This window comes from Rhagoletis pomonella, unplaced genomic scaffold (genome assembly GCF_013731165.1).
Source record: "Rhagoletis pomonella isolate Grant_MI unplaced genomic scaffold, Rhpom_1.0 Rhpom_scaffold_00013, whole genome shotgun sequence".
NCBI lineage: Eukaryota > Metazoa > Arthropoda > Insecta > Diptera > Tephritidae > Rhagoletis > Rhagoletis pomonella.
Genome location: NW_023458567.1, coordinates 4272732 through 4282729, shown reverse-complemented (window position 1 = coordinate 4282729; position 9998 = coordinate 4272732).

Sequence of the window (9998 nt, the reverse complement as noted above, 5' to 3'; positions counted from 1 at the left end):
AGCGATTTTTGGAGAGTTGTGTAGAGAATGAAGTTGCAAGATTTTACCCCAAGTTTTTCTTCTAGTAAAATCATGAAGTGTCTGGCGTTTTTACAGGAAAAATGTTTTTTTTGTTCCTGTACTTTTTGTTTGTTACACTTTTTACTGTCACTTCAGAGAGTAAATTTTGCTGTTTGACATTTTTACAGGATTTTACACGAAAAGTATTGGATCAGAGCTAGTGGCACATGTCTCTCTAATTCTTGTCTAATCCATGTTTAATCCTTACTAAATCTTTATAAAGCAGTTATGATTTGAAAGCTTAAAAATTTTCCCTACAGAATTGTTATAATTTTTGAGTTGCGTGTTGATTGCAGAGGGCTATCGAAATATGAAAAATATGTGCATCGAGCTACACCTCCTTAGCGGCCACTTCTTACCCACCGCCATCCACCTATTCCACCAAAGTCATGGGCAGACAAATGAGTAACTGTAGTGAAGCAATTGTCTATGGCTAATCGGAGAATTCTTCAGCGCACATACTTTTACGAGGTCGAAAGCCGTCAAAGCGAATGATCGTCATGTCGAAAGCGAAAATGCCAATTAACGAATAAAGAAAGAACATACTACATACTTAGATATATGTATGTACAAAATAGAACACGCCATGACAAAAATACCGATTATCTTAATGACAGCAAAGAGAGAATAAGGAGAGGACCGCCAGTGTGATGTAAAATTAAAGTTTTGCAAAATGTGTGCACAGACAACGCAGTTAGGAGCAACTTTTATTTTTTTTTTAGTTATTTTCTTTTTACCTTCAAGTAACGCACAACGATTGAGCAACATTTCACGAGCTGCATTTAGGAGAAGCGCAAGGCTTCATAAACAATGTCAAAGATAAAAAAAACGTCTATGTAATATTTAGAATAAAAGGTAATCTCTCGGCTTGGTTTGGGCCAGTTTTGCAAATAAAGCACTTCACTTTCGAAACGACGCAATGTGGAAATATGTAAATTTAAAGGGGAAAAATAACGAGTGCGCAATGACGAGAACCGCACTTAGTATGTATATACGCTCGCGCGCCTACAACGAAGCTCCAGAAGAGCACCACTTTTACAGCAGCAGCACTTGCGTAAAGCTCGCCACAACAACAACACACGGACGGCCGAACGAATGAATACAATCGCTTATACGGATAGACGGCACGTCATCGCCAGCGTCGCACGCATTGCCTCACGCGCAATTTTTTCGTTTTTGCTTTTGTATTTATTTTTAATTTTTTTATTCGCTGGGGTGCTCTTTGTATTAACCGCTCGCTTTCTTAGCTGTTTTCGCCCGTATTTAAGTGCCTGCTTTCTTGCATGAGTTTCTTCCGCTTTGTGAGCGCGGAAACGGCGGCGGAACGCGGAAAAAACGTGAAACAATAAATAGGCGCGCGCACGTTGCTCAGTTCGTCGCACAATTTGTACTGAAGGAAATTCCGAAATGGACTGAAAAGCAGTGCACAACACCGAACCTACAAACACACTTGCAAATTGAAAGAAATAAAATCCAAACGATGCAGCAAAGAAAAAGCCAACAGCAGCAACAAATCGTGACGCGGCGACGATGACTACAACGGCAACGCGCAAGTGAAATGTTAAAACAAAAAATAAATAAAAATACAAAAAGCGCCAGTAGAAATACAAAAATACATATATACTTTGTAATAAAAGGGTAAAATCATCAGCCAGCGCCAGCAACACCAGATGCGCCGGTGTTGCAGCGCTAAGAAAAAGTACAAAAAACAAACCCGCACACAGAAAGCAGATAATACAAAAGTAACAAAAGGCAAAAAATCATAAAATCAGAAGCTGCCAATACAAATACATAGTACAAAAACAACCAATATAAAAATCAATGAAACATACAAGTTAAACTTGAGTTTAGCCCAATAAAGGCGGCCGAGACGACGGCGTCAACTCTAGCGGCATGCATTTAGCTGTTGCGGGGGTGGACGTGGCGGCGGCGCAACGAAGCGAAAAGCATGCAAAGAAATCAGCAGGCAGCAAAAATGCAAAGTGCAAAAACATGTGCATATGTTTTACTTGTAATAGTCAATGAGGAATTTTTATGCCATTCTCACAGCAGTGGCAGTGCAGTGCTGCATTTATGGCTGGCTACATGCGGTTGGCAACGCTCTGAGCAACATCAACGCAAAGCAACATGTTGCTAGTCGGCTAGACGATATCCATTAGTGGTATAAAAAAACTTAATGAAATAAAATTTAATTATTGTAAAAATTAACAACTAATAAAAAATTAAGTTACTAGACTAAACAGTAAAATTTAATGAAAATTCAAACATTTGAAAAAATGTTAATCTGAAATTTTATATTGAGTATTAACGGAAGAATTATGTGTCGACTTTTTTTTTGGGATTATGTTATTGCGAACCATACATACTAAGGGCCGAACTATGTATAATTATATAAATTTAAATAAAATAAATTAGGCGTTTTTCGGAAAATTGATTAATAAATCGTTCATGTTGAAATTATTCCAGGTGTAGTAATTAGAGCGAAAATAAAAATTTTACACTATCTTATTTCAAAATTTGCCGAATGTCAAGAAAATAAAGCGAGAAAGCTGTTTTATTACTTCACCTGTTTATACTAATTTCACCATTGAAATTGTGCGAAGAAGTTTCAAATGATTTAAATAATATTAAGGATCTTTAAATTGAAGAAATATTAAAATATTTTTCTAAAATTTAAAATTTTTAGGTGTGTATGTATTATATAATTATAAAATGTATTAAGTTATCGCAGTCAAGAACAATTATTAAATTTACGGTTTTTGAAAAATTTAAAATATTAAAAAGTTAATTAGAGAAAAAGTTTAAAGAAAAAAAATTTAAGGAAAAAAATTTAACCTATCAAAATTCCGTTTCTAAAACAATTTTATAGTTTTTTTTTTAATTTTTAGATGTTAACCTTTCTCAAAAACACATTTCTGGAGAAAATTATTACATACAAAATAATAGGTGCGTTCTAGCGGAAATAAGATTTGCAGGTTTTAGAGCATTTAGCCAGGCGTTCTTGGAGCCAAAAATCCTGTAACTGACAGTACTTTCGTGAGAGTAACTTAGGCTCTCTCAGTTAGAAGTTGCAGGATTTAGTCCGAAGTTCTTCTGCCAATTTAATGAAAATTGACAAATGATCAGCAGGGTGGCATTTGACTGCAGACTGAAAGCGGCGAAGAAACGTCTAAGGTTACAAGATATTGTTCTTATTTGAAAAAAATTGGTTGTTGTCATTCAATTGTACTCATGAAGATACGGGGAATGTCAGTCAATTTCATATGAAATACAATTTTCGGTTTAAGAATTTTTTAGCCTGGCTAAATAAATGATTTTGTTAACAAAGTGTTTGATGTTTATACGCGCAGAAAAAGAGTTTTTGCGTTCCAGCAATTTATTTCTGTCATTATTGTATTACTCTCATTTGAGTCTTTAGTCCGAAAATTGCTAGAACACACCTAATTTTTATTATTAACTTATCCAATTAATCTTCAATAGGTTTTCGATAACTTGCGACCCTATCCAGCGCCTTCTTCTGGCACACACTTCGGCAGCCAAACATTTTATAAGTTAGTTGAGAATTGTAGTTGCTTTTCTTCCGGCACACATCAATGATCTCTATAGAACTTGGTTACGAAATTTTGAATCGTGAAGGGTCAGTTTTGGAGATATGGAGAAAGAATTTTATGCAAAGCGTAGCAACGTCGACCGGCTCACCTGAAATATGTAGATTCAAGGAGAAAAAGTAACGTAGCACTATTGCGAACCATGCATTGCATTGCATTCGTGTGCGTTATGTACATACATATATCTACTAAAAGTAAACAAATTTTATCGATTGTGCACTCGCCGCAGCAAGAAAACACTTGCAATAATAGAATACCATTGAAAGCAAACAAGTATTAATAATTTATAAAGGAAAAATAACACAAAACCAGAAAGAAAATGACGCATATCAAAAACAAAAGCAGCTGCAACTACAACTACAACAACGAGGAAATAAATATTGTAGCACTTGGCAATGCATAAGGTGGGAAAGTGTAGAGAGCAGGCGGCCAGGGAATACAATAAAAATGCAAGCAGCAACACGAAAGCTATTGCCACACCATTAGAGTTTGTCGGCAATTACAACTCGGTTGATTTGTCGTTGCTGCTGCTGCTGCCAGCCAACTCCACTCGGAATCTTATTTGAAATTGGCGTTCAACGCTGTAGCCGCTACATTTCTCCACTTCGCGTGCAACGGAAAAAAGTTGAAATGGAAATAGAAGTGATAGAAAAATTCGAACAAGCCCAGAGTAGAGGTTTACGATGCCGAGAAACGTCGCCGCTGCCGCCGTTTTTATCATTCCTCACGCGCCGCCGCCGCGCCTTTGTTTTCGTTGCTCGGCGTCGTAGGAATTTTGTACAAAATTTTCATGTTGTAACGCTGTTTCACAAAATGAAAAATTCATTTTTAAGAGTTTTTTTACCTAATTTGGTGTCGTCACTGTACAGGAATTTGAACTCCTTTATTTAAAAAACGTAACTCAGAAAAAAGCATAGGAAACCCGTTTTTCGGTCGAAAGCATTTATTACTGTTAAATTAGAATGAAACACTGGTATCTAACTTGACAATTTTTTTGCGTAGTAGTCAGTTTTTCAAAAGAAGAAAAACGGCTCAGGGTGAACAAGGGTGGTCAAGATTTTTTCTCAATCAGAAAACACTCATTTTAGGGCCTTAACCATATACCATACGTCTCACAGACGACGTGGAGTTAATAATCGTGAATATTTTTTCACCGAGTTTTGTATTAACTGGTTCGTTACAATACCTTTTATCCGCGAAACCGATCGTCTAGGCTAGATATATGCGTATTTGTCCCGGGTGAGTATTTTATTTTTTTGCCGCTGGTTTGAGCTACCAATGCAATTTGAATATTTTTTTAACCAGACTTTTAATAAAAGCAAAACCCTTGTTTGCTAATTTCTACAAGCGTAAGTTTTTTTCTTCTGGGTTTCAAAATACGTATACGAGTACTAGGTGGTTGTGTGTGGTTTTGGTGTATCGCTGCATCGCATCGCAATGTTTTCTACACAAGGTCAACGTTTCCGATAGGTGGTGCAGAAGTCAAGAAATATGGAAATAACTTTTTAATTTTTTTTTCAAATAGTAGAAACCTTCACTTCGCATTTTAATTCAAACTAATTAAATAGAATTATAATCTGGCGAACCCTAACGCTGACGAGATGACGTGATAAGATTAGTAGCCTTGTGGCTCTTTGGAATCTGTCTACGGCGTTGTCAGACGCACCGGCTTCGCCGCCGATTCTTTTTAAAAGTGACGACGCCGCCGCCTCAAAGCCTGTCGGCATAAACCTCTAATACAGAGCACTCTGGAAATAGCTAAACGGAAATTTACAACAGCGAAGAAATACGAAATTACAAAATTACAAAGTGCATATTGCACATGTCGCGTGCGAATGCAACATTCTAGACGAGTCAGCAACTTTGACGTATTGGGACATACAAATTACAACGAGCATATCCGAAGGCAACCAACAACAACATGTCGGTGGTAATGAAAAAAACACCTCAATGCAGCAGAAAGGCAAGCCTCCGCAAGCGCGTTGGCAACAGTGAGCTATCCACAATAAACAAAAATAAAATTTTGCAATAAAAATAAATTTTATCGGCGTTGAAATTTCGAAATGCACAAAAAAAATGGTAAACAGTCGGAATAGTAAAAAATATTGACAGGGAGAGAAGAGTTAGGTGATCTTCATCACGATCAATAACGATCAATACCTGCGGACGCGGTTAAAGAGTTGAGACGGGAGAGAGTGCAATCGCCGAGAGTTTATAACGATTTCTTGAAACGCTATACAACACTTGATCAGCCTTAGCAGAGCGGACATGTGTTAAAATATATGTATATGTATATAAGGCCACCCGTGTTAAGTGTGAATTTAATTTAAATTCAAATGATTAAGTCAATTAATACGAGTGCTGATGCATATCATATTCCAGGAGGGCTTGTCGAGAATATTATTTGTAGAAAATATTTAGACCAGTAGAAGGGAGATATAAGATGGACACGCCATCCATTCAAAGTCGTCGAAATGAAAATTTGGTTATTAATTCGAGTCTCGTCCATTTTAGGGTTTTTACACAGAATTTAGTTGATTAGGAACTTTCATTACCACAGTGGAAAAAAGCAAATCGGCAATTAGACAAAGAGAGTTCAAGGTTAAATTGAAACCATCAAATTAATGACAATGGCTTTGTTTACGTTTAGCTAACTGAATTGAAAAAATTTCCACGGCGAAAAAACATAAAAACACAGAGCGTTGACTGCATCATAAGTCACTTTTATGCATGCATCCATTCAGCAAACTGCTCGCTTTATAAAAATGAGCTTCATTTTATGTAACACTAGCATTAAGCAAAAACCAATACGCGTCCCTACACAAATTAAAAAAAAAATAGGCAAAACAAATGACACCTATTTTTTTATTGTACAACGACTATGTATATTGAAATATCGATCCAACAGTTTGAACACAAATAAAGATATGTAAAAAAAAGACAGCAGACTGTTTGATGGCACAGCGACTTCCTCACCAAGCGCATGTAAAGTAGCATAAATAAATAATAAATTAGTTTATATTTACATCGTCAACTTGTGCACTTTGCACAAATAATAAAATTAAATACAAAAAATTTCAACTCACTGCTTGGCTCGTTTTGCACCAACATCGGCCGATTTGAATGCCAAAGTGTACTATTCATACCGATTAAATTTAACTATTTTATGGCAGATTTTTTTATTCTTAAACCAAAATCACATTTTCGCCAAAACAAAGCAGAGCAAAACAGGTATTTATTTAACGTAAAAAATACTTAGTCAAAACGTTTATGAAGCAATGAATTATGACATACTTTATTCGAAAAGCTTACCTTCTATTAATTAATTTAAACTTTGCCATTAAAAATATGATGTTTTCACAGAGAAGAAAAACTAAATTAGTCAAATCGGAATTAGAATCAATGTATGTAAAAGCGTATTTTCTTAAAAAGATACCATTAAGGTTCGAGTTTGGGGCTGTACCGTTTGCGAGTATAAGCAATAAATTTGATCCTTTCAAAAAAGTCTTGGTACTTTCACAAAGTATACTTACAACCTTTTTCTAATCTCGTTTAGAACAGGTTTAAGTCTACAAATCATATCCTAACATAAGAAATAAATTTTCTAATCCATTAATATTCTGCGATTTCTCTCATAAATGCTGGCCTATGCTGAAAATACTAATGGGTCGATTACGGTTTGCAATCGCACTTCAGTGTAGTTGCCAGTGGGTGAAATGATATTACTCGTACCAACTGGAAACTGAGTTTGCTATATTGCGAACTGCATTTTTGTAGTTGTCGCGTAAATTTTGAATGAAAAAATTTGTTTTTTTTTTATTGGTTTTGCCGCTTTTTTAAACTAGTATACATTGTCATTTCAGTAGCGTTGCCCATCGGCCACCCAACAAAGGTTGCATTGCAATCCATAATCGGCCCACGCCCAGCTGATAAGAAAAATCAACTATAAAAGAAACGTTTACGAATATACAGAATCGATTCGAAAGCAATCCTAAAATGTTATGTCGCTAAAGTATGCAGTTGGATCGAGTAAATTGAGTCTTCGAATTTCCAATAACTTATTGATGCTTTGCTCACCTATGTATCTAACTTCTAACAACTACATAGTCAATCGGGGAATCTGAATTAAGGGCAACATAAAGTGTTTTAAAAATATGTTCCATTAAGTAAATTGTACTTACTACTTGTTTTAACACCGCCAAGCACGAGATTTTGCTGTGCCTGCTTATTGCCCTCAGCGAATGAGGTTGTCCTTGGACGCCCACTCATGTCGTCGTCCGTGTCTCCTACTGCGGCAGCAGCTAGAGTGACGCTTTTGACGGCGACAGTGCCAGCAGCAGCAGCAGTAGTGGCAGCGGCGCTCGCTGATGTACCGGCGGCGGTATTTTTTTTACCAACTGCTACGGGCGCGCTAATTTTGCTTGGATTTCTTCGCTTTTACAGCGGTACACAAAGGAGTCGAAATTTAATTATTTAATTTAAATGTTTTTGTTTTTTTTGCAAGCTTCAGCTCTGACAGCTTTCTAAGGTTATTTCTGTTGTTGTTATTGTTGTGTTGGTGATAATGGTTACACCGTAGTACCACTTTTATATGTTACAGTTGTATTTTAGTAAACCCGTTTTAGTTTGTTATTAACTAGTCGATTTGTTGTTGCTTGTATTGGTGAAGCAGCAAAATTATACGGCGTGATGTGCGGTAAGCTGTGGGAGATAAATGTAAAAACAATAAAAAAAAAATTAATTTTTAGGCAAAAAATTGTAAGAACAACTCAAACAATTTACCTCTAAATGCGAAGCTGCGCTTTTTTATGTTTTCCGACAAATACTTCACATCGAGCGTCCCATTTGCGTACGATCTACACTCTGCTTGGCTATTTTCTGTTGTGTTTTTACCGTACGCTTAGCGTTTACTATGCTTTCGCTTCGTTTTTTTTTTTTGTTTTGCAATTGGAAATTTACTTTTAGCAAGCGATAGTTTGCAATGCCTTTCCTCTTGCGCAATCAGTCAGTTCTTAAGCTGCTCTTTGTATCATCTGTTGCGCGTGCTGCTTCCACTATCGCTTGGATCTTATTTGCTTTGTTGCTATTGTTGTAGTGTGTGGTGTTTGTATGAGGATGATTAGTTAGCCCCGTTGGAATTCGATTCAATTGCACAAAAATGTTCATTTAATTTACTTAGTTTTTAAAAGTGTATGCCCAAAACTGTGATTTATTTCCGTTTTTGTATGTTGCATTGAAGAAACTAATTAAAAAAAAAAAACCTGGAATGGTAAAAGAGAAAAAAATATATTAGTGAGTAAAATTTAAAAACATGCATTTGAGCGAAAATCAAGAAATTTTAGTATATTTAAAGAAGAGCTGTAGCAGCATTCTGACAATCGCTGCGCTAAATTTTCGTCGCCAAAACTTTCTAAATTAAAAACTGAAAGTATAACAACATGAAAAAGTAACATGTCCTGTGTATAATCAACCAAATCTGGCATGTACTTAACTAGATGTTGCATATTGTTAGGCGCTCGTGTTATTCATTTAGAGATTTTTGATATTGAAAATAGCGATTTTCAGAATCCCACTGCTGGATTTGTTCAATAATTTTTTAAAACAAAACCGAAGCGCAGAACCGTTGAATTACGCAAAAACAGCAAGCAGTTGAAATCAAATGCAGTCGGATAATTGACTGATGCCTAGGACTTCGCCTTGTTGAAGTCAACCGTTCGTTCCAAGGGAGAAAGTCAAATCTTCAATTAGTTGTGGTGGGTCAAAACCTGGCTGAACATCGATATTTAAACTAGTTTCCTCAGTAAGGAACTGGGCGGTAATTTGATTTAAAAAATGCCTACTTTGGCGTTGAAGCATTCGTCCACAGAATTTGGAGGCTTTGATTTTAAAAACTGCGTCTGTCAACTAATTTTGTAAAGTCTCGAATACAAGTAAAGTCTAAATAATAAAATTTATCGCCACAAATAATCAAAAATATCGCCGAGAAAAAGAGCAGAAAACAAATAAAGTCTAGAAAACCTAGAAAATTTTTTTGAGATAATTGCAAATAAAAAATGTTGTATACCCTTAGGCGAAAAACTGTAGTCACACATGAATTGGATAAATTTTTCTAAATAAAGGACCTTAAGTTATACCTAACCTGAATCCTGATTTCAACAAAATTGATTAGCAATCACAGCAAAATATTTTTCTTAGACAAATCGCGTGAATCTGAAAACTTTCTGGTTGAATAAAAGTGGCACAATTATTTCTACACTTGAATTATTTCTTAATTATAAAACCCGTTTTGTTAGCATACTTCTAAGCACTCAGACTTTTTCTTCAATTTTT